At 41.0% G+C, this 25,274-nt stretch overlaps 1 long non-coding RNA gene across 3 annotated transcripts; it reads left to right on the plus strand.

The window, feature by feature from the left end:
* Positions 1-197: 197 nt before the first annotated feature.
* LOC137858618 (uncharacterized) lies at positions 198-25,273 on the plus strand. 3 transcript variants are annotated; one of them, XR_011097885.1, is made up of 5 exons: positions 198-2,434; positions 2,545-2,661; positions 4,926-5,015; positions 8,920-9,019; positions 20,516-25,273. It is a non-coding gene; the product is annotated as an uncharacterized lncRNA (long non-coding RNA). The 3 variants fall into 3 exon arrangements; XR_011097887.1 differs by lacking the exon at positions 8,920-9,019 and adding an exon at positions 20,432-20,493 and having other exon boundaries at positions 20,622-25,273; XR_011097886.1 differs by lacking the exon at positions 8,920-9,019.
* The last annotated feature ends 1 nt before the right edge of the window (position 25,274 follows it).

Raw genomic sequence — 25,274 nt, forward strand, 5'->3', positions numbered from 1 at the left:
ACCCAGCCCCAAGGGTGACCCCGCTGCTCCTGGCCTTCGCAGTGCCCTGATGCATGTGGTGTCCAGTCTTCCAGACAACACCCTGTCATGCTTTCAGCTATTATGAAAGCTTAATCCACAGAAGTCTAGGGTTAAAGGGAACATGAAGGGCTTCCGTGATTCCTCCTTTATGATTTTTCATGGAGAGCACAAGCGGAATACAGAAGTACTTGAGCTAGTGTTGAATGCAGTGCTTCGGATATCACAGAGCAGTCCAGCCATGGAACTCAGCATGAGCTAACTTTACCCTACTTCTCCGCACTGTAGACATACTCTGGTTTAGAGGTTTGACAAATGGTCTGTAGGTTTGAAACAGCTTCAGGAACAGACTGGCATTAATCCCAGGTTGAAATAGGAAACAAAGAGTGCCAAGAGACATTGAAAAAGGAACAAGAGTTTCTTGTAACAAGTACTCAGAGGACTTTAGCCCTTGAAGAGGAGATTCAGAGCTCCTGATGTGAGCAGACTTTCATATGCTGCTTTCCAGTTTTAAAATTGTACAACTGTCTTTTGTTCCAGCCACTTCAGAAGTTGCTAAAAATCTGCCAGTTATAGGAAGCCTCTTTCCCTCCCCTTTTGTCAAGAATGACTCTTGTAAGTAACTCTGAGCCTGTGCATACTGCTCTGCTCTATCAGGAATAGAGCTCTGCAGCTTATCATGAAATGGAGAAACACAGCGTACACCTTCATGAGGAAAACAGTTGAGGAGATAGGATATCGGATATCAACTCTTATTTTCTACTAGAGGTGATTTTTTTTTTTCTTTTTTTTTTCTTTTTTCCTCTAGAACAGCCTGTATTCTGGGTTTGAAGCTATGATAGGGGAGATTCAGGCTGGATATCAGGAAAATGTTCTTCACCAAGAGGGTGGTCAGGCACTGGAGCAGGCGCCCCAGGGAAGTACTCATGGTACCAAGTCTGGTGGAGTTCAAGAAGCGTTTGGACAATGCTCTCAGACATGTGGTCTTATTTATTTGGTGGTCCTTTGGGGACCCAGGAGTTGGACTAGATGATCCTTGTGGGTCTCTTCCAACTTGGGATATTCTATGATTCTATGGTTCCCCTTTTATATATTGCTTCCTTCCATGTGTAGACTATGAGTAAATGTGAGCAGAGAACCACAAACTCCATAAGACCAGAGTGTTTTGGAGCATGCTGTAGCATGAAAATTGGGTTGGTAAGGTCCCGTCTAATGCCCAGTACAAAGTCATGCTTCGTGACCTACAGTTTCAGGAATGACAGCTCTGTTTTAATTCCTTCAGTACATGTTTATGACTCACTGGGTCATCTGTGTTTTGAATGTAGCAGATTCTGTTGCGTGGGTACATATGCATGTGGTGTATATGTAAGAGAGAAAAAGCTAGGGTTGAATATCTGACTACGAGTACTTCTCATTTCTGTAAACTAGAGGTGGCTACGGTAGCCTAACCTGAAGCTAAAAATGCAGTAAATACTGGATGGTGGGGTTAGGAGCTTTCTACACAACCCATTGTAGAAATAGTGAGGAGTTTTTGCACAATCAAATGGTTGTGACTAGTATGGAGCAGAATGCTAGTCTTCTAGCCGAATTGCAAATTTGAAACTGGCTATGAATGACCAAGGGAATGATAAAACTTTCTTTAACTAGACAGGTAAAAACATGCAAATCCTTTATCTTTGTCTCCAGTAAAAATGCTCCTCTGGTTCAATTGTCACTTACATGAGTATAAATCAGGAATAGCTCATGTAAATCTTACATCTGTGCTGCACCTTCTGGTAAGTCTCATGGGCTTGACAGTGATGTGATCTAATTTAAAGTGTCATTGAGGATTTATTCAGAATGAGTTTTAAAAGTGTACTCTGCAACATTTCTCTATTTGAAAGGAGAAAGTAGGTTAAAAGAAAGATAATTTACAAGGAAAAGTCAAGGCAAGAATAATCAGCATGAGGGCCTGGTTAGACACATAGCAATGTTTAATCCTTACTGTTACTAATCCTTCAGGCCAGGATTGCAAAAAAGAGAGTTTTTCTTTTATTTCTTGTGTATTACCAACTGCTTAGAGGACAGAGCAACCCCAGTCTCCTCATTTTGCGTCAGGTTAATAGGAACAGTGTAAAGGACAAGATGCAGCACATGTTACAGTATATGCCTATGGGCTACATACATCATTCAACTGGTAAACTGTTGCCTTATAAATCTAAGTAACCAAGAAGAATGAAACCAGAGCCTGATGGTGCCCAGTAACATGGCCAAGAGACAGTCATAACGACCAGGCATATGGGCAGCCAAGTGAATCATGCTGCCAGGAGGGATGTCTGCAGTGCAGCAGTTGGGAAATGCTTATTAAAAGTCCTAACATGGCTGCATGCCCCTGAGGAGTCATTTCTGTTGAAAGAGGCATCTTTCCAGACTGCTGGTGAGTTTCTATATGTGTTTTCATACTTGTGCATTTTGGATGTGTTTAGCTGAAGCTGACTTGTTCTTCCTATCAATATCTGATGCCTCCTATCACACCCATCATTTCAGTTTATCATCACCCTCCTGGGAAGCTTCAACAAAAACGGCTGGAAACCTCCCCTCCTACATCATTTCCTGAGCAATTCAATCAGCTTAGAAGGAAAGGCTTAAAGCCAAAAGCTACAAGTAAGCTAAGCTTTATTTTGGTAAAGGAAACACTAAATCTATCTGCTGTTTCTCCTGTTTTCCTTCTTTTCCTTTTGCTGCACTTCATTCTCATTGTATGTGCGAGGTAAGGATGAAGTCTGTCTCCAGAATGTGAATGCTGTCAAAAATAGACATCTCTAGTAAGGTATTTTGGTGTAAGTGCGATACATTTTTTTATGTTATAGTTAAGGATATATTCACGTCAATTTTCTGGCAAGCTGATCAAAGGTACAGCTTTGCAATCTTTCACTTTTTTTTTTTTTTTTTTCCTCCATGACATAAATACATTTTTGCTCAGAAGTTTTATTCCTTATTTTAAATAAAGTCTTGGTACAATACTATCAGCAAACTAAACATAAAACAAGTTGCTATGCAAGGCTAAACAATGAATATATGATTTTTTATCCTATTTAGTCATTCTTAGAGTTTTACCACAATAATATTTGATTATTGTAGGCAAAGTAATATCAATAATATTTAAAATAAAATAGAAAGCAGAACTTAGCATTGCTGCTTCTAGAAAACCATGTCTGCTTCAAAACAGCCTTAGGAACTTGACTGCATCTCAGCAATCAAGATATTGAGCACTGTGATCAGCACTGTCACATTCTGTTGCATAATATTGCTGTGGACTCTTGAGTGTTACTCTCTTGTACTCAGAATATTGGTGCTTGTTCTGCTGGCAGTCTGTTCAGCCTGTCACTACTAGAAGTGCCCGTGAGACTCATTTTGTCATATATATGGCCTTTTGAAGTCTCCAGGTAAGAGAAGTGTTAAGTCTACATGATGTACATAGTTGTTGACAGTTACAAGACTTTTTCTGTAATCACAAGTGGCAAGTTCAGAATACAGGTATTGCTGCTGGTGTCTTTTTAAAACTTCCTTATGGTATTCATGTCAATGTCACTATTTGAAGAAGGTGAAGGAGCTGATGAAGTTAAATTCTGAGATCATTTTACCATCACAAAATGCTAGTATGACTGGAAATGTTCTTCAGAAAAATGAATAGAAGATCCGTGTTTCTTCTCCCTGATTCTATTTGAGTGGAGGAAATCCTGATTCATGGTGGCAGGCAAGACAGAAGGGCCAGAACCCCAGGCTTTTGATCCCAATTAGTCAGGGAAAATGCATAACAACATTTAAAAATTAAAAATTTGCGTGTTGGCTTCTCCTTGGAAAGAAACATAAGGCTGGAGGTTGTGTACTTGTCAGATAGTGGTTAAAGCCACTCAATCCCCAAGCAGCAGCAGTGTCTTTCTGTGTCTTTACTGATATTTACCTGTTAGGGTTTGTTAAGTGCCTCTTCTGAACTTTGAAGGACACTACAGCAGCCTGCTACTAATTAACTTCTGATCTGCATAACAAGTTGTTTCCTCTTCCACTCTTAAGGTTCCAGAACAGAGCTTTTCTAAGATAAGAGCACAGAATTTTAAAGAAATGGATGCATCTTAGTATGCATATCAATACACAGAGATATATGGACTGGATATATGGATATACAGGCTACTATTGCAACTTGTTTGTCATTTGCAAATCAATAAAATTACTTTTCTAGACATGAATGAGAATTAGTGGTTTGATGTTATTTTTTATTTTTGTTTATTTAAAAATCTCCCTGACTAGTATCTTCACTAGTAAGTAGCAAACATTCTTAGCTTGTGTAAAACATCACTGAGATCACTGTAACATGCTCACTGATGCTAACTACTGTAGACCTCCTGAACGTTTTCAGTATGTATCCACTGCTTTGGAGCAGTGGTACCTGCAGTTCTGTGGCTTTCATTGGCACATGTGTAAGAAATGAGATGTGTTTTTTAACATGATTGCCTCAGTTTCATTTGGGGGAGGGGGTGGAGGGTTACAGTGTTGATCTCAGATCTCAGCAGCATATACAATGTGACTTACTAAAATACAATTTCGGACAGAAATGAGTCTGAGGTCCAGCCACCAGAGACTCTGAAAGCTTCTCTGCTGAATGTTAATACCACTGTGGGAGTACGGTAAAGAAGAAATGTTTGCATTAGGAATTATGCTGTCTTCAGTTGGCATCTCTGTCACTGCACCATGAACTAGAACTTGCTCAGTTGCTGTATAAGCTTACAACTAGATTGGCATTGCATTTGTGAGTCTCCTATGAAGGGAAGACATTACAGTGTACTTAGAATTGTCCTTGGCTAAAGTAATTTTAGGTGAGAAAGAGAGTATGAGTGAGATTTACAGCAAAGGTCCTTTCTTCTTTCTAGATTGCTGAAGGACAAACATCCTCACTCTCCATGCCTGTTTGAACTTGGGTACTGAGCTGTGTGGCAGCAGGACCTGGGGTTCCTTGCAAGGTAAGGTCTTTGAAGCTCTTTAAGTTGCTGAACTTTAAGTGTATGTCCACAGACAAGAGGGTAATTATATGTCTGGAAAATAATTTCCATGTGTCAAGATTATTATACACGGCAGATGAAAGATGGTATAGAGACAAGCACATGAAGAAGAGGCAGCAAAGACTCATTGGAGTAAAGCTCTTGGGATGATATGAAGCTCGCAATGGGAATGGTGTGTCACTTCAGCTGCTAACTCTTCAGGAACAGATTTCTATTCATATCTTGGCATTGATTCTGCTAGTGGGATCACTTTGTCTGGAATAACTCCTATTATATTATCTGGAGCTCCTAAGAAGTGTCAGTCTACAGTGTAATTGTGCATTGTATCCAGGCAGATTGTAACACACCAGAAAGGTCAAGCAGTATATAGTGGAGTCCACAATTACCAGTCCGTTCCTTATCACATTAGTCATCTTTGTTTTTATTATCTTCAGTACTACAGGATTAGTCAGGTCAATAGTGCTGAAGTGACATACCACCTCCTTTCATTTGTGCTTTTAGATGACATATCCCTAGTTTTCAGGTACACAATGGGAGGAAGGAGATAGGGTAGCCTAATTTGGGTAGCTAGTGTTGTCCTAAAACACCATCTAGTCTAGAAATAGCAGTTTTTCTTAGGTACACCGAATAGAGGCATGACTGGTTTAGTCCTCTGAGGCATTTCTTGTATTTTGAGAACAGTGAGTAAATAAAGAGTTAACCAGCCTGAACAGCAAATTTAGGTATCAAACCTTTTGCTTTGTATTGGAGCTCAGGTTCTACTTATTCTTGTGTAATTTGTGTTTTCCTACCCTCTCATTCAGATCTGTAAGTAAGTGGTCATCAGGACAAAAATACCATTGGCAGCTCTGTGGCCATTGGAGAACATATTTGTGTTCTGCATCTGTGTTCCTCAAATGTTGCAGCTGAGAAAGAGTTGAAGTCCCTTTTGTCAGCCTCATAAAGATGAGGACTGCAGAGTTTAATCTCTCTCTCTCTCTCTTTTTTTTTTTTTTTTTAGATAGGTTTGTCCTTCTAAAGAGCCACAAGACATTAGACATTATTAAAATTATTATTGGAAATTTAATAGTTTTCACAAGAGAAGTCACAGGATTTAAGTTTATACTAAAATAAAGTGAATATTCTACATCTTCTTTTGAAGGATAGCACTCTTAACTGTCTAATAATTAAAGCCTCATATGTTGGTGGAAGCAGGAAGAATAACTTATAATAGAAATCATAGAAAAATAGCTTGTCTTACTTCTAAACCATTAAGTATAAGCATTAAATGTTACTATCATCTTTGAAGTCTCAGACATATGCCTTTGTAGTTTATGCATTGCTTGCACTTATGCTACAACTAATGTGCCTTAGTCAGATATTTAACATTACATGACCCTTTATTCCAATGTCACTAGTGTTAGACCGTTAAAGATTAACCTGGCAAGTAGTTTGAAAAACACAACCTGACTTCATTAACCTCTTGAAAGGACACTTAATGTTAAAATATGCCATTACATATTTCCAAGCCTAGCATGGTGATGCACTGCATGTTTTATTGCTCTTAATGTTCTATTACCAGAGACAATTCACCCTTTCTTATAGTAAATGACATTGTTATATATTTATTTGACTCTTGGTTCTAAGGTCCAGGTACTCTTATGTTTATTAAAGAAGCTAACAAAATGCTTAGGTGGGCACTCAAAACCTTGACTGCTTTAGGTTTAGAGATACCCATTAGCCATTACTGCTGAAGATGTCAAAACACCAACAGTAATTCTATATCCTCCCTTTGGTGGGACCAAAATTGGGCAGCTCCTCATGTTTCTTGCTAATATTCAGGAGAGGTTTCCTTTCCCATAGTATGTTTTCCTGTATAACTGCTTTCAGCCACCCAGTTTGGCCTCCTGTTTACTTCAAACATTTTATGATCTAATAACAGAAATTAATAAAATAAGCTTGATACCAATTTCTGCCTAGGGCTTTCTTTCCCTCCTTAGTGAAGCACTTTGCACCGGTGTTGAAGATGATTGCTTTTCTAGCAGCAATATTCTTCCTAGGCATCTTTTCTAGGGAGTGCTATAGAGTTCATTGCTGTGCTCTGAATTCATCTTATTTGTCTAGGGACTTTGGTTTTTTGTTTGCTTGTTTTTTCTTTAGTTTCACGCAAGACCTTAGCTCTAGGCTAAAGCCATATTAAAAATAAAAAATAATAAAAAAGGGAAATTACAGGGGTTTTATCTCTCAAAGGTAATTTTACTTTATTAATTTTTGGTGTGGGTGGAATCCCAGGCAAACTCATTATTTGGTGGATTGAGGGTAAGAAAGAACAGGTAAAGAAGAAGCACCAGATGTAGGATGGAAAGCTTCCCCAGAAAGCTTTAGACTGAACGTAGAGAAGCAACCGATGTAGACAAGAACAATATTTCTTGGTAGGCACAATTCTTAGAAATTTTCTGAGATGTTCCCTATGACAGGAGCTGGTGAGGAACTAGTCTGCCACCAGATGGCATTGAGTGGGGTCACAGCTGTATCTGAAGGATGAGATGGAGAAAGTAAAGCTCTCATAACCTTGCTGCTCATCTACGTCTCTCCCTTTTTCCTGTAACTCCCACTGCCTGGCTTAACAGCAAAAATTGAGAAGAGGCCAGCATGTGAACTTAAGATGCTTAAATATGGCCTGTAGTGCCAGTGGCACCGATTGTGATGATGGCTTGGGCTATGTTTAAACTGTTTTCAAGCTTTCGAGTTCAAAGTCATGCTCGACTCTGTCTTGCTCTGTTATGGGATGAGGCTTGGCTGTGCCAACCCATCCCAGCTTTGCACTTCTCCTTCTGGAGAAGGGAGCTGTGTTGTGCTCTAACCTATGGCTAAGGGAGACTAACCCCTTGAGTCTGAGCCCTTGAGTCATTTGGTTGGTTGAGGGATACTGTGCTTATTTTACTGGACTGTGAAACAAAATAGTTTTAGTCTACTAGGAGTAGATTACAGATCTTGAAAAATGTGAAAACTCTTGTGTCTCAGTCCTGGTGGAATGTTTGTCCAGCTGGCAAACATGAGTTCTGAGTTCTTTCTGCACAGAATTCCCTCACTTTCTATCTTCTTCAAAGTATCCAGCTGAAGCATGACAGGGACTGTGTAAAGGACAGTCTTGCTCTGAAATCATTAGGTAAGTCAGATTCAAATCATGCTGACAGCTGTGTAACACACCTAAGTCTTCCTTTTCCTTTGTGCTCTTCCTCAAAAAGAAATGCCCTGAATTAGAATAAGTAGCTTTTTCTTTTTTTTCTTTTTTTTTTCTTTTTCTTTTTCTTTTTCTTTTTCTTTTTCTTTTTCTTTTTCTTTTTCTTTTTCTTTTTCTTTTTCTTTTTCTTTTTCTTTTTCTTTTTCTTTTTCTTTTTCTTTTTCTTTTTCTTTTTCTTTTTCTTTTTCTATTTCTTTTTCTTTTTCTTTTTCCTTTTCTTTTTCTTTTTCTTTTTCTTTTTCTTTCCCTTTCCCTTTCCCTTTCCCTTTCCCTTTCCCTTTCCCTTTCCCTTTCCCTTTCCCTTTCCCTTTCCCTTTCCCTTTCCCTTTCCCTTTCCCTTTCCCTTTCCCTTTCCCTTTCCCTTTCCCTTTCCCTTTCCCTTTCCCTTTCCCTTTCCCTTTCCCTTCCTTAATCTGGAAAAACAATATGCAGACATATTTTTTTTCAGTGTGGTTGTGAGCCTTAACTTAGGATTGGAACCCCAGTTTTGTTCATTGTATATAGAAGGAAGTAACTGGCTGTCTGCAGCACACACGCATTAGAATTTTTATGTACCCAATTCTGTGATTGTTCCTTTTATTTCACAGTATTTGATGACAGAAAAGTTTTTTTTTCATGGTGCACAGACTGTAGTGTTTGCAGGTGTCCTTGTGAAATAGAATGAAACACCCAATGGAGCAGTACACTTGTGCACGTGTGGATTCTGCTGGCAATATGTGTGTTTCTGGATGTCATTCTCCAGGTAAGAAATCAGGGTGTTATGCCCTCCCTCTTTGTTCCCCTGTTTCCTAAAGTATTGGTACAATGGCACCACAATGCAGGGTGATCAGGAGTGAGACACCCAGCTCTGCCATGGGCACTGACATACAGGGGAGTTCATCAGTCTCTGTTAGCGCCAGCTAGGTGTGGAAGCAGAGCTCGCTGCCCATTCTGAGCAGGTTGACAGCTAAATCGGTGACAAACAAAAGGCTGAGAATATCATTCCAGATCCAAACCTCACTAGAAAACACTTCTCAGCATACTGATTTTGCAAGAGGCTCACGACTAAGACATTAGAAATAAGAGCAGATGCGTCTACACCCTCTACTCTCTTTCCAAAGGATTCACGCCTTCTGGGGATCTCTCCAAAATGATGCAGATAGTCTGTACAGAGCTGGGAAGGCAGAGGAGGTGAATGGTATTGGCAGCCGGGCAGAGAACTAGCTAGCTGTTCTCTTCCAGACTTTCATGGCTACACAGAGCATAGTGTCTCCCTGTACCATTTAGTGACTCCATGACATCACCACCTGTTACCATGGAAATCCAGAAACTACAGATTTGGATCTTGGCAGCAAGGTGTAAGGATGAAATATCTTCCTCTTTAGGGGGTCAAAAAGGAAAGCTGAAACAAATTTTCAGAATATCTTTGAATTGGGCTAAGGTAGGGAGAGGTTAATAATTCCAAAACAAACAATTGTAGCTGTTAAAGTGCCAGTGTGGTCCCTACTATGTCCTTCATAAAAAGCAAACGTAGGAGATCCTACGCAGACCCCCTAACTTCATGCATCTTGATCATATCCCTCAGACATAAGACCATTGCTATTGACTTAAAACTTCATCTGCTTTTAAAGATATATCCACCGACCAATGATTTTCAGGAAGTGCTAATAGTTGCTGCTTCTTGAGAAAGAGTTTGCTTGTGTTTCACAGCAAAGAAAGTATGTGGTGTTGAGTTCTGATAAAATTGTGTGCAAATACCATTACTGTTGTGACATGTGCTTTTTATAGCCTTTTATTTATTTTTTTATTTATTTGGTGAGAACTGGTGTCTTTAAACATGAATTTTATGGCTTTTAAGTGCTTGAGATTTTTGAAATTATGGTAATAACATTTTTGTCTTTTACTAACGTTAGCTGACATTTTACTTATGTTGCACAGCTAAATGAAAACACTGCTTTTTAAATGGATGTTTATTAAATTAAATTATTGAATAGTTGAGGGCCAGCTAATATGAGCTCTTACACAGGCTGGTTTGATTTCACTGACATTGCAAAAGATGTACAGGTATGATATGTACTTGAGTTGCCTACAGATGCGTGCACCCTTGCTGCAAAGGCAGGTGGAGCAAGAGCTGACCTCAGCTCTGGAATCTTAAGAGCTGCTTTGTCTCCACGTGCACCTGCAAGGCCGTGGGCTGTGTGTGGCTGTGCTTCCACCTGGAGGTCCCATGTCAGAAAGGTAGATGTTGTTAATGCTCACCAGGTGTGAGGGAGATCTGACTAAACCTGTACAGAGTATGAAAGACCTGTGGACTCATTTTATTTGGCTGCCTCCACTAAGGATCAGAGTCATCTGGAAAAAAAAAAAATCTTGTTGATAATCTGGTGTCAAGTATATCCATGATGGCAGTTCTTATGTGGACATTGAGCAGCATTTCTAGCACTGTTCCATAACTGTCTCAGACAAGCACAGGAAGATGGTTAATCTGATTAATGTCCTCCATATAAAAAAATAAACAAGACCTGCTCACCAAACAACCAGTCTGTTCTCTTATTTAGTTGGCGGCTTGGTTCCTGGGATTTCTATTCCACAAGAGCAGTTTGAATATGGTCAAGCTCTTGTTATCTGGAATATGTCTCAGTGTTCCCTGTTATGCCTTGTTTCAGTGGGATAACAACCAAGGAAGCTGCTGAGCCATGGATGGATTGTAGGAATATGTCATGAGAAAGATGCCTGGAGTCATCTGTCCACACACTGTGGTGCTGGCTCACATTTCCAAAACAGAGTTGTAGACAGAAGAGCTCATGACTGCCCTGAAGAACTTTGTTATCTGTGCATGTTCCTTTTTTATGCTTTATAGTGAGTCACTTTGAAAGGCTCCCTGTTTGGTCCTCTTTAGTTAGACTGCTGGTTACTTTTCTTGCACATCCAGCTTACCGGGACTATTGTCATGTTTTTTCTCTCTGGAATAGTTGAAGTGTCATCCTCTTCCCTTTTTTCTCCTTTATCTATTTATTTATTTATTAATTTTGGGGGTATGAAAGATACTTCGGAAGAGGAAGGATTTTACTTCTTGGAAAAATTCACATACAGCCAGGATGGGCGCCCCACAGAGACTTTCAGGCCAGAGGTATGCTCTGGAATTCCCATGGAGGAGAGAACATTTTGTTTTGGGTGGTAAATTCCTGGTTCTGGTGATCTCTGCCATGGTTTCAGAGTGAGGTGCACTCCTGTGGCCCATGTCCATCCCAGATATGCTCTCCAAATTCTGGCTAATCTGGAGCTACTCTTAGGTATACTCACAAGGGGTTAGGGGAAAGTACTGTGACACTGTCTGATTCCCACACAAACCTTTAGGTAAAGAAATGAATACGACAAGTATCATATTAAGCCATTAAGCTGACAACTATATGGTTTTCTTATTTCTTATATAGTATACACTTCCACTTATAAATCTAAATTATTACTGGGCACCTTCATGTCTGTGCTGATGCTCTTCCTTATATTTGATAAAGCAAAACTGAAAGGGCAGCTTAATAGGGCATACAGGGACAAAGACTGCTATATCCTGCCATCTTCAGCATCAACATATTGACTCCTCGACTTAGAGAGGGGGGTGAAAGGAATGCGGTGCAGAGTATCCTTAGAGAATAAACTAATTGTCTTTCTCATGTTTTCATCCTCCTTTTCCTCCGGAGGCAAACACACAGCTAAACCTGAGAGTCATTCAAACTACACATGTATTTATTGAATTCAACTGCATGGAACCCCATCCCTTGAAGAAAACACTTGTGAAGAGCCAGAAAATAGATCATTACATCTGGTAACAGCATTGATACAGGCTGGTAACATCAACACAGTGCAATTCTCTCCCTTCCTTCTGGATTGCACTGTGATGGGATAGATGATTAAAAGTGCCTGATATCTGATAGGCAAATTCTGATTGTAATAGATGAAAGCCCCTTTAAAGACAGCCCTTTCTTGTTTCCTTTCCTGGCCATCTGGTTTTGTGTCAAGTCTTGGTTGCTGACTAAAGTGGCAAAACAGATAAGTTTTTAAAGGCCCCAATTCATAAAACTAGCAACAAAACTAAGAGAAGATGATGTATATTCTCTTCTGACTAGTGTATCATTAATGAAACTGGTATCACATTTTCCTTGTAAAATAACTAATCCTGCAGGGACCAAGAAAAGGATCTGGGCTGACTTCCAGGCTCCAGTGGGCTGACCATTAGGAATGAAGCCTTCCTGCTGCCTTCCTTAGGAAGGGGACACTGTGTGAGACCTGTTTTTCAAAGCAGAGTCTCATCTTTAGCCCTGTGTTGTGGAGTTGATGGCTTACAGCTGGGGATCATTGAGCCATGGTGTCATTCAGAAAGGGGATTCACTGGCTGCTAGCTGACACAGGCAAGTTTTGAGTTGCTATGCTCCTTGAAAAGGACTTTGCCAAGAAAAGAGAAGAACTTCACAGAATCACAGAATCATCTAGGTTGGAAGAGACCTCCAAGACCACCCAGTCCAACCTCTGACCTAACACTAACCAGTCCTCCACTAAACCATATCCCTAAGCTCTACATCTAAACATCTGTTAAAAACCTCCAGGGATGGTGACTCCACCACTTCGCTGGGCAGCCCATTCCAATGCCTAACAACCCTTTCGGTAAAGAGGTTCTTCCTAATATCCAAACTAAACCTCCCCTGGTGCAACTAGACCAACCCCCACCTCGCTACAGCCTCCTTTAAGGTACGTGTAGAGAGTGATAAGGTCGCCCCTGAGCCTCCTCTTCTCCAGGCTGAACAAGCCCAGCTCCCTCAGCCGCTCCTCGTAGGACTTGTTCTCCAGACCGCTCACCAGCTTCATCGCCCTTCTCTGGACTCTCTTGAGCATCTTGATGTCCTTCTTGTAGCGAGGGGCCCAAAACTGAGCACAGTACTCGAGGTGCGGCCTCACCAGAGCCAAGTACAGGGGGACGATCACCTCCCTAGCCCTGCTGGCCACACTGTTTCTGATACAAGCCAGGATGCTGTTGGCCTTCTTGGCCACCTGAGCACACTGCTGGCTCATATTCAGCCGACTATCAACCAATACTCCCAGGAATTTATCACGTATTAGAACATATTCTGGCTGTACTTCACTAGATCCATATCGTGGAGGCCTGAAGTGCCCATAACGGGCTACTGCAAATTCATAAATCATAGCCACAGCTCCCTGTTTCTATGGCGACCAGCACCACACCTACTTAGTATCTAGCCTTGCACACCTGTAACTCTGTCTATATCTCATTCATTAGTCATTCATGAGATTAATTTATTCTTACTTGTTTTTGCTATTTTTTTTTTTTTTAAAAAAGCATCTTTTTAAAAAAGTGTTTGAAGGCAAGTTATACTGCTGGGTGCCTAATGCTTCAGTGTTTGGGCTTCAAGCAGATTGAGACATACTGATTTTTTTTTAATAGCTACAGTCTTTCCTGGAATGTTTTTAAATCATGTAAACATTCCTACTAGTTTTATGGATTTCTAAACTGTTTTTGTAAATGTGGGCACAAATTTAATTTGGCAGTGTACTTTCTAAACTTCCACTAAATAGGGCCAACTTGCTATTGATAGAGGAGTATCTCTCAAATGGCCTTATGATGTCTTGCAATGGAAGACTTTTCATTAGAAAAACAACCTACCATGTATGTGTAAGTCTTTTATCAGTTCTTACCATGCCCTAATGTCTGTGGGACTCCTGGTGGTGGAAAGGGGAAGAGAAGAGAGAGAAAAAGTATAAGGATTATTTAATGGAGAAACGTGTTTTCACTGAGCGATGTTTGCCAGTTACTATTATCATGCAGCCAACAGAAGTCTTAATGCTTAGAGTCTTCCCACTTACAGGCAGTGTGTTGGTGCTTTCCTTGCACAAGTACTTTTTACCTCTCTCCAAGTGTGTTAATGCTGCTTTAAAAGATTAGAATAGGAAACTTTTGCAACTATACCATCCGGCTTTAATTTTCTTTATTTTGTTGTCAGACAAGATCCTATAGTCCAGTGAAAAGGGACAGAGCTAAACCTGCTGCATTTTAAGGATTTAAGCCTGCCTTTTCCCACTGTAAATTCTGATCTTTGTGAAATGAGCACCTTTTTTTTTTTTTTTTTTTTTTTTTTTCCAGAAAGGGGAACATAAAGCAAATGTTCGCTAATTTTATTAGTGGAGTCAAATTCCATGCATTCTGTCTGCTTTTCACTGACAGAAAATTTATTCCAAAATAATTAGAGCTTTTAAATGGCACTGTATGTCAGTGACTTGGCTGACTTTTGTAAAGCATATATTTTCTCAAGAAAATTAAGTTTAATAGGTAAAACACTGATTATGATGACCTTGGGAAAATACATTCTAAAGAAAGTAGTGGATGTTTGTGAGTGTTTTGAAATCTCCTGAGTTGAGCAGTTTGCTATTGACCAACAGTGTTGTGTTACATCCTATGGTAGGGTTCTCTTGCCTGACCTTGTCTTTGGCCTGGGTCCTGAAGGCTCTAAAGGGAGCAGGGGCAACCTCAGTCACCTCTTGTGACGAGCTCCCTGGGGAAGGAAAATATGTTATGCATACAAAAAAAATAAATTAAAAAAATGCTGAAACCACTGCTTAATTGTCTGTCTTATTACATGGCTAAACAGACCTGAGGTGTGTACTGATAAGCCATGTATACCATTTTCCTGTGTTCCCAGGCCTTGAGAACAGTTGCTCAGTGGTGTCATTGGGGGGCTTGATGAGCTGCCAAATTCTTCCTTGTTTAGTTTACTGTGTCTAGTTTACCTCCAATTATCAAAAAACTTCATTATTTTACACAACGCCCCATTTAAATCCATATAGGTGATACTCTTAATGCTGGAAATGGTTATACCATTCTCAGGTTTTGCAGCTGCCTGAGCAGTGATGGTGGATATTTGTTTGGTAACTGAGCTGGGAAGGAAAAGAGCTTGGAAATGCAGTTTTAATGCTTTCTTTTAGATATTCCCATTGGAACATGCAAATAACTCTTCCCAGTTATATTATGAAAGAAACCAGAAGAATTTAAAATTAAAAAAGAAAAAAAAAAAAGTATTTTAAAATTAAAACCTTTGAGAGCTTAATTAAATGTACTGTGAGAAAAAATGTGCAGTTCACTTACAGCTATTGACTTGAGGTTTATACATTATTGCCAAGTCCTGGAATGAATCAAGTTTTAATGTTGAATCAGGAACAATTTTTTTTGTACATTTTTTATGTTGAAGCAATGAGGAAATATATACTTAGATTTCATTTAGATACCAAAAAAGAGGGTCTTTGGGTTGCAAGTAACGAAGCTGAGTTGTTTAAAACTTGCAGTCCTCTTAAGAGAAAAATTTTCTTTCAGTCCCTGGAAAACTCAGGAATTTTCAAGGTTTTCATGGGATGAACATGAAGAATGGCATTTTGTTAAATGTACATTTGCTTTAAATCCTGAGACACATATGTGAGCTTCACTCATTTCAGCCTCCCTCATGCTGGATGTTACCTTTCTGGTATGCCGAAATGTCAGCGAATCCCAGGTGCAGCTCTCTGTAGCAGTGCCCCTGGGGCTAGCAGGTGGCAGTTCGGTCAGGGTGGTTTGCCTGGCTGCAGCTGGTCGTGACCTACTGGCCCCAGTCACTGTCTTTGGTGAAGGGGAAGAAGGGGGAGGGCAGCAGAGCTCTAAGTTACTGAATGAAGGTCTGTGGCCTGTGCTCTGTACTGGGCCACGCTTGAATCTTTCAAAAGATCTCTGAATCTTTTAACCTTCCCTTTCTTTCCATTTTATTTATTCATTTATTTTTATTTTTAAATTTAGAGAGCTCTATCTTGTAGAATACAGGGAAAAGAATCTGGAGATTGTAAAAAACTTATGATGGGACAAACAACTGGCAGGGAAATGGATGACTCAGGGCTGTTCAGGGAGGAACAAGCATAGGAGAACAGAGTGATAAGGGAATAAAAGGGTCTGGTTGCTTGTGAACAGGTTGCTGGTCAGCACACTTGCCTGGCTATATGCTGTGCATTATCAGCAGACTGTCCTGTCTAAATAAACTCAATTTGTAATTATTTTTCTGGTGAGGGACTCCTTATTTTTGTGCATGTGTATGGACGGAGATAGATCTATGTGCCACAAACTGGAGTCAGGTGTCCATGCATGTGTGGTGCCACCAACTGCAGTGAGCAAGTGTCTGCGTGTCAGCATGTCACTGAGTGGGAGTGAATACGTGGCAGACTCAGCACAGACTCAATTGCTTCTTGGATCTTGTCCATACACAGGACCAGTTGCTACCAGTTTCTTAAGACAGGCTCACACTTATTAAGAGACTGACCTTGGTAAGGGGCCCAAGGATTCTTGCTTTAGTTAATTTGCACAGATTCCTTTTTTTTTTTTTTAAATTTGCACTCTGATTCCTTTTTATATGTTGATTCTTTTCCTGCATGTCCCGAAGTGCTTATTTTGAGGAGGGAGCTTCACCTTTAGTCCCCTGCTCGCTGCCAACCTCGCGGTGCGGCGGGGATGCGGGGCCGGGCGGCGGGGCCCTGCCCTCTGGCGGCGGCGGCGCCGCAGTTTTGGGGATTTAAGCTTAATCTTTAGGAACATGCCTATTAGTTCGTCACTCATAAAACACATCTTTACGTACTGAGCTCTACGCACACACTTCACTAGTACTGGTGATGCAGATTTTCAACACCATTTTTCTTATTTTAGAGCTATACCGCCAGCAGGAGAAAATAAACTTCAGTGCTCAGCATCTCTAGTGCTAATTGTATGTCATTGTGTGAGAGTAAAGAATGTGTAGGTATGTATTTCTAGCAGCCCTTTTTGTGAATAACCAGCTTTCTTACATTTTCTGTGTTTTTTTTTTTTTTTTTTTTTTTTTTTTTTTTTTTTTTTTTTAACCATTCCAATTCTTTGAATTCATGGTTTCCCTAAGAGGACAGATTATCAGACAGAAAATCTAAACTGCCTGTGTTCCTCTCAGATATCGTGGCAAAAGAGACAGAGAGCAGAAGCAGGACTGTGCTTGAGCAAGTGTGTTGTACTACTTGTAGCTTCCAGAGAAGAACTGATGATGTAGATAGGCACGAGCAGCCTCCTGGAGTGTGTAAGGCTCCAGAGAGCAGCTTCACCCCACAGGGCACCCTGACATGGGAAGGTGGTGCAAGAGTCCAAGGTCCTGAAACAATTCACCAAGACTTCTCCACTCCTAACCCTGCACGGCACTGACACTCCTCTCCAGGCCTTTCTTTTTAGACAAAAAGACCTTTGTGATTCCTTTACTTTGCTTGCTCTCTGCTCAGTGCAAGAGACTCTCGTGTCAAGCAACATACAGTTGTCTTCCAAACTGGCGCTGTAGGGTTCTGTGCACCTCTGATAGATGCCGAGCACCTTCGGTTTTGGTGTTTCTGAGAGTTGCAGGCTATCAGATACAAATCCTCATTTGAAGAGAGCCTATGAGAGCCAAGTTTCTCGCAGCACGTGTTTTTCAAGGGTTTGTGTCAGTAAGACCTACTGCATTTTTTTCTATGGACATGACCAGGAAGATAATCTTCCTTTATCATTTACTTACAATTTAATTCAAATTGCCAAGACAATGGTAGACGCTCCCTGCCTGGGAAAAGTTCTCAGTGAGCCTGCGGGGTAGGCCATGGTGGTTTTTGCTGCTTCTCCCCATGTCATGACTTTCTAAGGCCAGTTTTGTCCAGTGTTGGTTAGAATTATGTTAGGTGAGGTAAATGGAAACCATGTAATTCCCTGCCTTCAGCTCACACCCTTTTGACATCTGTTTTCCCTGGTGTTTATAGTAAGGCTTTGCTATGCTACCTGCTGCACAGTGTCATGACTCCTAGCAATGAGCAACACTTGTGTTTTCCAGCTCATTGAGCTGTTTTCCTGGACTGAATTGTAAGTGTGTGTGTGTGTGTGTGTGCATGCGTGTGTGTTTTAAATTAGCCTCACTAGCTTTAAAGCTAGTGAGCTAGCTATACTTTTCCATGGATAAAGTGGTTTTGGTTGCCATGAACAGGAGAAAACAGTAAGAATCGGGTAACTGAGCTGGCCACAAAATTGGAGTGATGAGAAAAGGTAACTATAGAGACAGGATTTCCCCAGGTACAGAGGAAATAAATTAGCATCGTGACTCAATAAACCTGGGCAAAGGTTCCTGTCTGAGATCAATTTCTGAGGTCCCTGTCTATATGACTTTCAATTGATGGCCTAACATAATGGTGCTGGTGGTTTTCAGCTTGAGTTCACCTTGAAACACGAAAAAAACAGCAGCCACTGGAGTGGCATAAAATACAGATTGAGTCATTCAGCTGGGGCAAGGAGGTGCTACTTGGAGGTGAGTCCTAGGGAAAGACCAACAGGGTTATGAAGGTAAGCTCCCCAAAAGTGGTCAGAATCTAAGTTCCCTACCAACTGTAGTGTGAGAATTCGTGTGGTTACACCTCAGTGCAGTCACTGGAAAGTGGGAGCTCATCATCTCTTCATTTAATGCCAAAACAGCAGGGACAGTGTTTACAGATGAAGGCCAGGCATACCTGTGGAGATGTCACAATCTCTCTTAGAACACTGGCAAAGAGATGAGATCTGCTGAATCTGTTTTGTTCCGTTGGATCCACTGGACAACACTTCTGGTGACCCTCAGCCAGGAAACCTGGATGTGTAATGGCATAGGTTATACCCAGTGCCAGGACCCTTCTGCTGGCAGACTGGAGCCAAGATGTCTGGCAAGGCTGGTCCAGAGCAAGGGAATGAAAGAGAACTTACCTCCAAACTGCCATCAGTGGTGAGGCTACAACAGCTCAGTTCCCTCCAGGTGTGGTAAGTTGTGCAAAGGAGACAATGGCCGTACCTCAGATGTGATGGGGATTACACCTCAGAGAGCTTTTGTTGGGGTGTTTGCTACCGTGGTACTTAGTGCCTGGGCTTTGCTGGTACGCTGGTAGGTGTTGAAAGTAACCATATCATGACGCAGAAATAAGCATAATGCCCCCAAACTCGATTCTGACCAAATGAGTGAAATGCATGTAGGACAAGAAACTGTAATGAAAAAGGACCAATTCTTACCATGGAACGTTTCTTGCAGTAGACGTGGTCTGGAGGCACATCTCTTGAACTGTGCAGAAATGGGTAAGATTTAGATGCTAGGAAATAAGCTGTCCTTTTGTAGTCTTTAGGGCAACAAAGTCATACAGCTGTGCTTTGTTACTGGGAGGTGAATGTTCACAGGATAAGAGCAGGCGTGGGATCGGTCAGGATCAGTAGCAAATTAGCAGTCACGGATGTTATAGATTCAGGTACTGATGTTTCAGAGCCATGGAAACCTTGCAAGTGTGACTTTCTGCCCTGATTTTTCCCGCCCACGTCTGAGGTGAATCTGGCGAGAGGGAGGGCCCAGCTCCCACCTGGAGGCCGCCCCGCTGCCTTCCCCGCTGCCGTGCGGGCCCCGGGGGCACGGAGCGGCCGCCAGGGGGCAGCAAAGCCCCGCGGGAGCGCGGCGCTGCGGGCCCGCCGAGCCGCGGAGCGGAGCGGGGCAGGCCCGGGGCCCGGCGGCCGGGCCCGCGGCTCGGGGCTTGCCCTGGGCCCGGCCGGGGGGTGGCGGCGGCTCGAGGCCGGTGCCCGGGGCCCTCGCTCGGCCCCGCTTCCCCGGCGCCGTCCCGGAGCTCGGCGGCGCTTCCCGCGGAGGGCCGGCAGGTGGCAGCGGTGCCCGGCGGGTGTGAGGGGAGCGGGCAGGGTTTGGTGGCGCGGTGCCGTGAAACCAGCCGGCCGCAGCGCTGGGGGCAGTCCGGGAATGGGCTCCCGGCTCTCTGTGATTCGGCAGCACAACTTTTAGTCTCGGACAGACACTTTGTGTGGTGCGAATTGATCTGCCAGGGGAGAGGCTGCGTTGCCGCTGGCAAAGGAGCCGTCCTTTTGTAGTAGTAGTGCCTAATTTACACGCCTGCCTCCGCTCCCTTTCGAGCCTTCTATTCATAAGCAACACATCAAGGGTGGACGCATGCCAGCAGAACAGCCTGTCTTCGGCAAAGACACTAGCTTTTTGAGCTTTTTTTTTTCACCCTTGCTTGACTCTGTACTTGTGCTGGCACAGAAAGCCTGTCAGCACAACCTCCATCGTTACCTTATTTTTCCTCACTGACTTTCCTCCCTCTGCAGGTCCCTTCAACCCTTCAGTTTGTTCCTGATAAATATCTTGACACCGAGAAAGGCGCTAACAGGTTTGTGTGTGTTTTTATTTAGCAGCCATTCTTTCTGAGCTCGGTTTTGAAGAAGCAAAAGTCTCTGCAACTGTCACCTGAACGTTTCCCGTCTGATTCAGCTGCCTTGCCTGCTCTTTCCTGCTCAGGGTAATTGTAAGCTGCCCCGTAGCCACGAAACAACTTGAGCTTCTTGCTGAAATCGCACCCAGCCGTTTCTTTCCGCAAGGCGAGGGAGAAAGGAGGTCTGCAAGAGTTCACGTTAATAATGACTTAAATGCCCATTTCCCACACATCTTTGCTAGCACAAACAACGAAAATAGTCCACTTGCAAAGAACCTGATTCAGCTTTCTTGCATTCCACAATAACAGATGGATTGCTAGACTGTTTACTGTTGCTTCCCACAAACTTCCTGTTAGTAAACTCCTGTATTATTTATGAAACAGAAAAATTACAAAGAAGTACCCTAGCTGATTACTGCCTGCTGGTGAACCACTGCCAGAGAAACTTATTATACAAATATGTGTATGAGAGCAAAGATTGCTCTGGCTGCTGCTTTTTTTGTTGTTGTTGTTTTACTCTTACAATTGTTCATTTCACAGTATTCTGCAACCCTGACTGGACTCGTGGCCCTATTGTGTTGCATTCCCAAGCAGGTATTTCCTGCATCCAGACATTTACAAGGCATTCATGGATGTGTGAAGGAGCAAGGAGGAAAAACAAAGGAAAAAAAAAAAAAAAGCACGCATGCATTGTTGCAGCAATCAGCTACGAATAAGAAACGTTTGAAGCCTTTTTGTTTTACAATGACAATGATGAATGAGATGTTTCTAATGTGATATTAATCTTTGCTGCCTTCGTGTATGAAGCCTGTTATCTTGGAGCTGTTGGTAGAAAAGAGAATATCGATCACCTTCATGCTACTTCTGATATAAGTAGGTAGCAAATGCAAAGAAACTATTTTCCTCTCAGTTTGGCTGTTAAACTCCGTGAAACATATGAGCTGAGAAAAGCACTTTGTTTTCACTGCATCCTGTAGGTTTGATTGATTTCTGACTTTCGGCAGCATGAGAAGGGAGGCCAGCCTATAGTCCATTTGCACAATGTATCAACAAAGCTAGCTAATTTAAAAAGTAGTCTGTGATAAAAAGGAATAAAATGTAACGCAGAAATATGAATCTTGTATCTTACCCAAAGTACTTGTCGTGATTCTAGAAATAACACTTGACCTAACAATAACACAGTCGTTCTGTTTTTTGAATAGCTGCTATTATATTTCCCCGTGTTTCTGTTCTATGTATGTGTTCTGTATGAACGAATTGGCTGCTCCACCTGATATTTATGACTGTAGACGTGCATTATACATACATACAGAAACAGAATGAAAATTTTCCTGATCTGAGATACAGATAAGTCTTCCTTGAGATTTTTTTTTTGATTCCCTAAACTGAAATCAAAACTCAAACCAGCACTGCAGACTGAGTGCTTTCTAATGTTATAGACCTGCTATCATGGATCTTTCATTGCATAAAGTTTAACACAAAAAAGCTGGTGTACGTTGTAGGCATCTGCAGGATGCTGATTAAATCATCATATACCTTTATAAGGACTGTATCTGCAAAGAGTCAATGCCGAATGGAATGGGGCTTCTGCTGATCCTGGGGCAGAGCTTGTTTGTGTGCATTTATCTGTGAGACTGTCACATAACTTATCACTTGTTTCAAATAATAATATTTTCTCTGATCAAATTCTCTCTCTTTTCTGCATTTTTAAATGCTCTCACTCTAAGCTCCTATTGACAGGAAAAGTATTCAATATTATTAAGGGCAGATGATCAACTGCAGTATCTGTCTCCTGATGCTTCACTCCACCAACAAGAAGCTTGTGACAGATGTTTCTATGCTTTATGCAAATAGGAACTTCATGGATCAGTTTTCCTTTCCTCCATGGAATATATGCAGCTGGAAAATAGAAATCCAGCTCCACGGCATGAAGGAAAAAAAAAAAAAAAAGAAAAAAAAAGAAAGAAAAGCCACTGACCAAACAGGCAGCCGACCGAGAGAAAGCAAGCGGTACACGTGAAATCAGAATAATTGGACTGCTGGTTCCTAGGATCACTTCTGGGTGTCTTAAGTCAAGCAGTGTTTGCGATGATATGGTTTTTGTGGGCTTTCTCTGTGACTATACTATCGTTCACAAGTCGTTGCTGAAAGATGAAAAAATCTTTCCTGGGTTGTGTGTGCATGATTGCTTCTTCACAAATAATTTTTTTGCCATTTCTGACGTGCCGTTTTCATTCTCGCAGTAGTTATGGAGAACTATCTGTATTAGATTTAATATGTAAGTATATTAAAAATAGTGAAGCTGAGCTTGCATATGAAAAAAATGATTACAGTTTATATGTTATAAATAGTGTAGAGACATTTATATAAACAATATGGATTTAGTTATGTTCTTTATAATAGCACAGAAAACTGGATATGTAAAAGTGATTGATGAAAAGAAAATGGAAAATTTCCTTCCTGTTTGTTAAAAGAAACAAACCCCCCCAAACTTAGCAATTTAGTGGAGGTTTAAAGGAAATATAGTTTTACGGATTATGATACAGTACAAAAAATTTCTATTTAGTGATTTCTAAAATAGCTTACAATAAGGACAGATTGTTGAATGTTACCTACTATTACCCTAGAAAAACATGAGGGGTGATCATCCGAAATGCTAATGATAAAAAAAGCTATATTTTAAAATGATTATTAAATAAAATTAATATTGTTCTTTTAAACAGACCTGGTCTTCTTATATTATTTCTAATTTTATATAGTTCTTTTAATATTTCTGTGCAACTAATTTTTATCATAAGACATCGGAAGATGTCTAATGGATTCTTAGTCAGTTTGTCTGTACCTTATTTTCTCGGTGAAGTTTTTCTTGATCTTGTGTATTTTCAATATTTTAAAATCTGTTGTGGGTCACAGAAATATTTTTTGGAGATTCTCATTTAGAATTTAATTTTAAATCTGTATCTCATATACTGTAAACACTCAGTTGGGAACTCTGATAATTTCTGTTTCCCCAAAGCCTCGTTTTGTATCATAGTATTGTATAGAATCTTGTCTCGATCTCACGACTAGTCAAAAACTGGGAGGAGATCTTTATCCACTTCAGATGTGCTACAAAGTTTTGTTGAAAAGCCCCTTTCTGTATTTTTTTCTATTAAAATTTATAATAAGCATTAGTGATTTTATGTAGATTTATTTTGAGTTCATTAAAAAAAACATAGCCAAAGATAAAGTGCCAATATCAGGAAAAGAAGAAAGAAAAAGGCTACATGTGTAAATGACTATCCTGCTTAACTGAATCTAATTTAATTGGACAGCAAATAATTAGCAATATGTTTGTATGTATTATACCATGTCTGCTTTTTGCACGTAGCTGTGCAGCTAGTAATGTTCTGCAGGTAAGGTCCTGTTTCAGCTAAGATCTGTATCTGAGGAGTCAAATGCCATCCTAGAATCAAGTATTAATAGAATAAACTTAATTTTAGTTTTTCATAAGTGCAGCTGCATTTTCTATTTAATTATAGGTTCCCACAGTAGTAATTTTTCCGTGACCTGCTCAATCTCAAAAGTCAGAAAATTGCTTCTTTTTTAAAGCTGACAATAGCACGGTATGTTTCCAAAGGAAAAAGACAAATTACAGAAAATCATTACTTTAAGCATATTTAAATAGCCAGGAAGAAATCCTAATTGAAAAGTTTGCTAAAATGAGAAAAACTTAGCGGTACTTTTTTTTTTTTTTTTTTTTTTTTTTTTAGAAAAAAATTATCTCATGTTGTTGGTAGCTTTAGAAGCTGCACATGATATCATGCCTTTAATTTCGCTGCTCACCTTCTACGCCCCTTCTTTTCTCTCTGATAAGGTTACACAAAATATTTTTAGGAAGCAAACATTTTAACTGAAGAGGAATTAATTTGTAGATGTGTTTAATGATCTAAATAGATTGTTCTTTGAGAAGCTGATGCAAAGGTGATGGGAATCTTCATATTTCTTTGCATGGGCTTTCCAAGCAGTCTGTGAGCCCGTATTTTCCAGTAGTAGATAGTTTCCCTAGTTTCCAAAGGGGAAATTGCTATTTTAAAAGAATTTTGTAACCATATAATTATTGTAATATATGTACAGGTGATATTTATGTTAAAGTTTAACACAATTCAAGTCAATAATTGACTTAGAAATGAGCAACATTAGAGTAATCCTTAAATGAGTATGTACTTTACCAAACACAGCTTGGCTAGTGGGGTGGGAGCGTGACGAAGGCAGTGCCCAAGCCATGGGGCAGCTGTGATCAGGCTCACAGGGCACATCTTTTCCTGAATCCCAAAGCTCTGTGTTTGGGGGAATGTGTGTGGGGGGGGTGGATTTACGAATGCTGTGTGCAAAGGCATTATGCAGTATTGGAAGGAAACGGCACTGCTGCTGGCAGGCGAGTAGTCCCAGGATGGGGCTGAAGGATGTCTGCAGCTGCTGGGAGCCAGTCCCCCTTTTGTCCCTGCTGCCATCCAGCAGGGGTTTATTTGAGCAAGGCCATCCACAACATGGCATCACCAGGAGCATCACCATGCCCTCACCTCCTGCATTTCCCCGACAGAGACCTCCTGCACCAGGGGAACACCAGGAAAAATCTTGCACAGCAGCAGCGCTGCTATTCTGTTTTCCATGCCCCCTGTTCTGCTGTCTGTGTAGCTGCAAGCTACCAATCATTAACTTCATTACTGCCAGCTAGGGCATTTCTGCCCACAGTTTTT

Source organism: Anas acuta, chromosome 6 (assembly GCF_963932015.1).
Source record: "Anas acuta chromosome 6, bAnaAcu1.1, whole genome shotgun sequence".
In the NCBI taxonomy this organism is placed as follows: domain Eukaryota; kingdom Metazoa; phylum Chordata; class Aves; order Anseriformes; family Anatidae; genus Anas; species Anas acuta.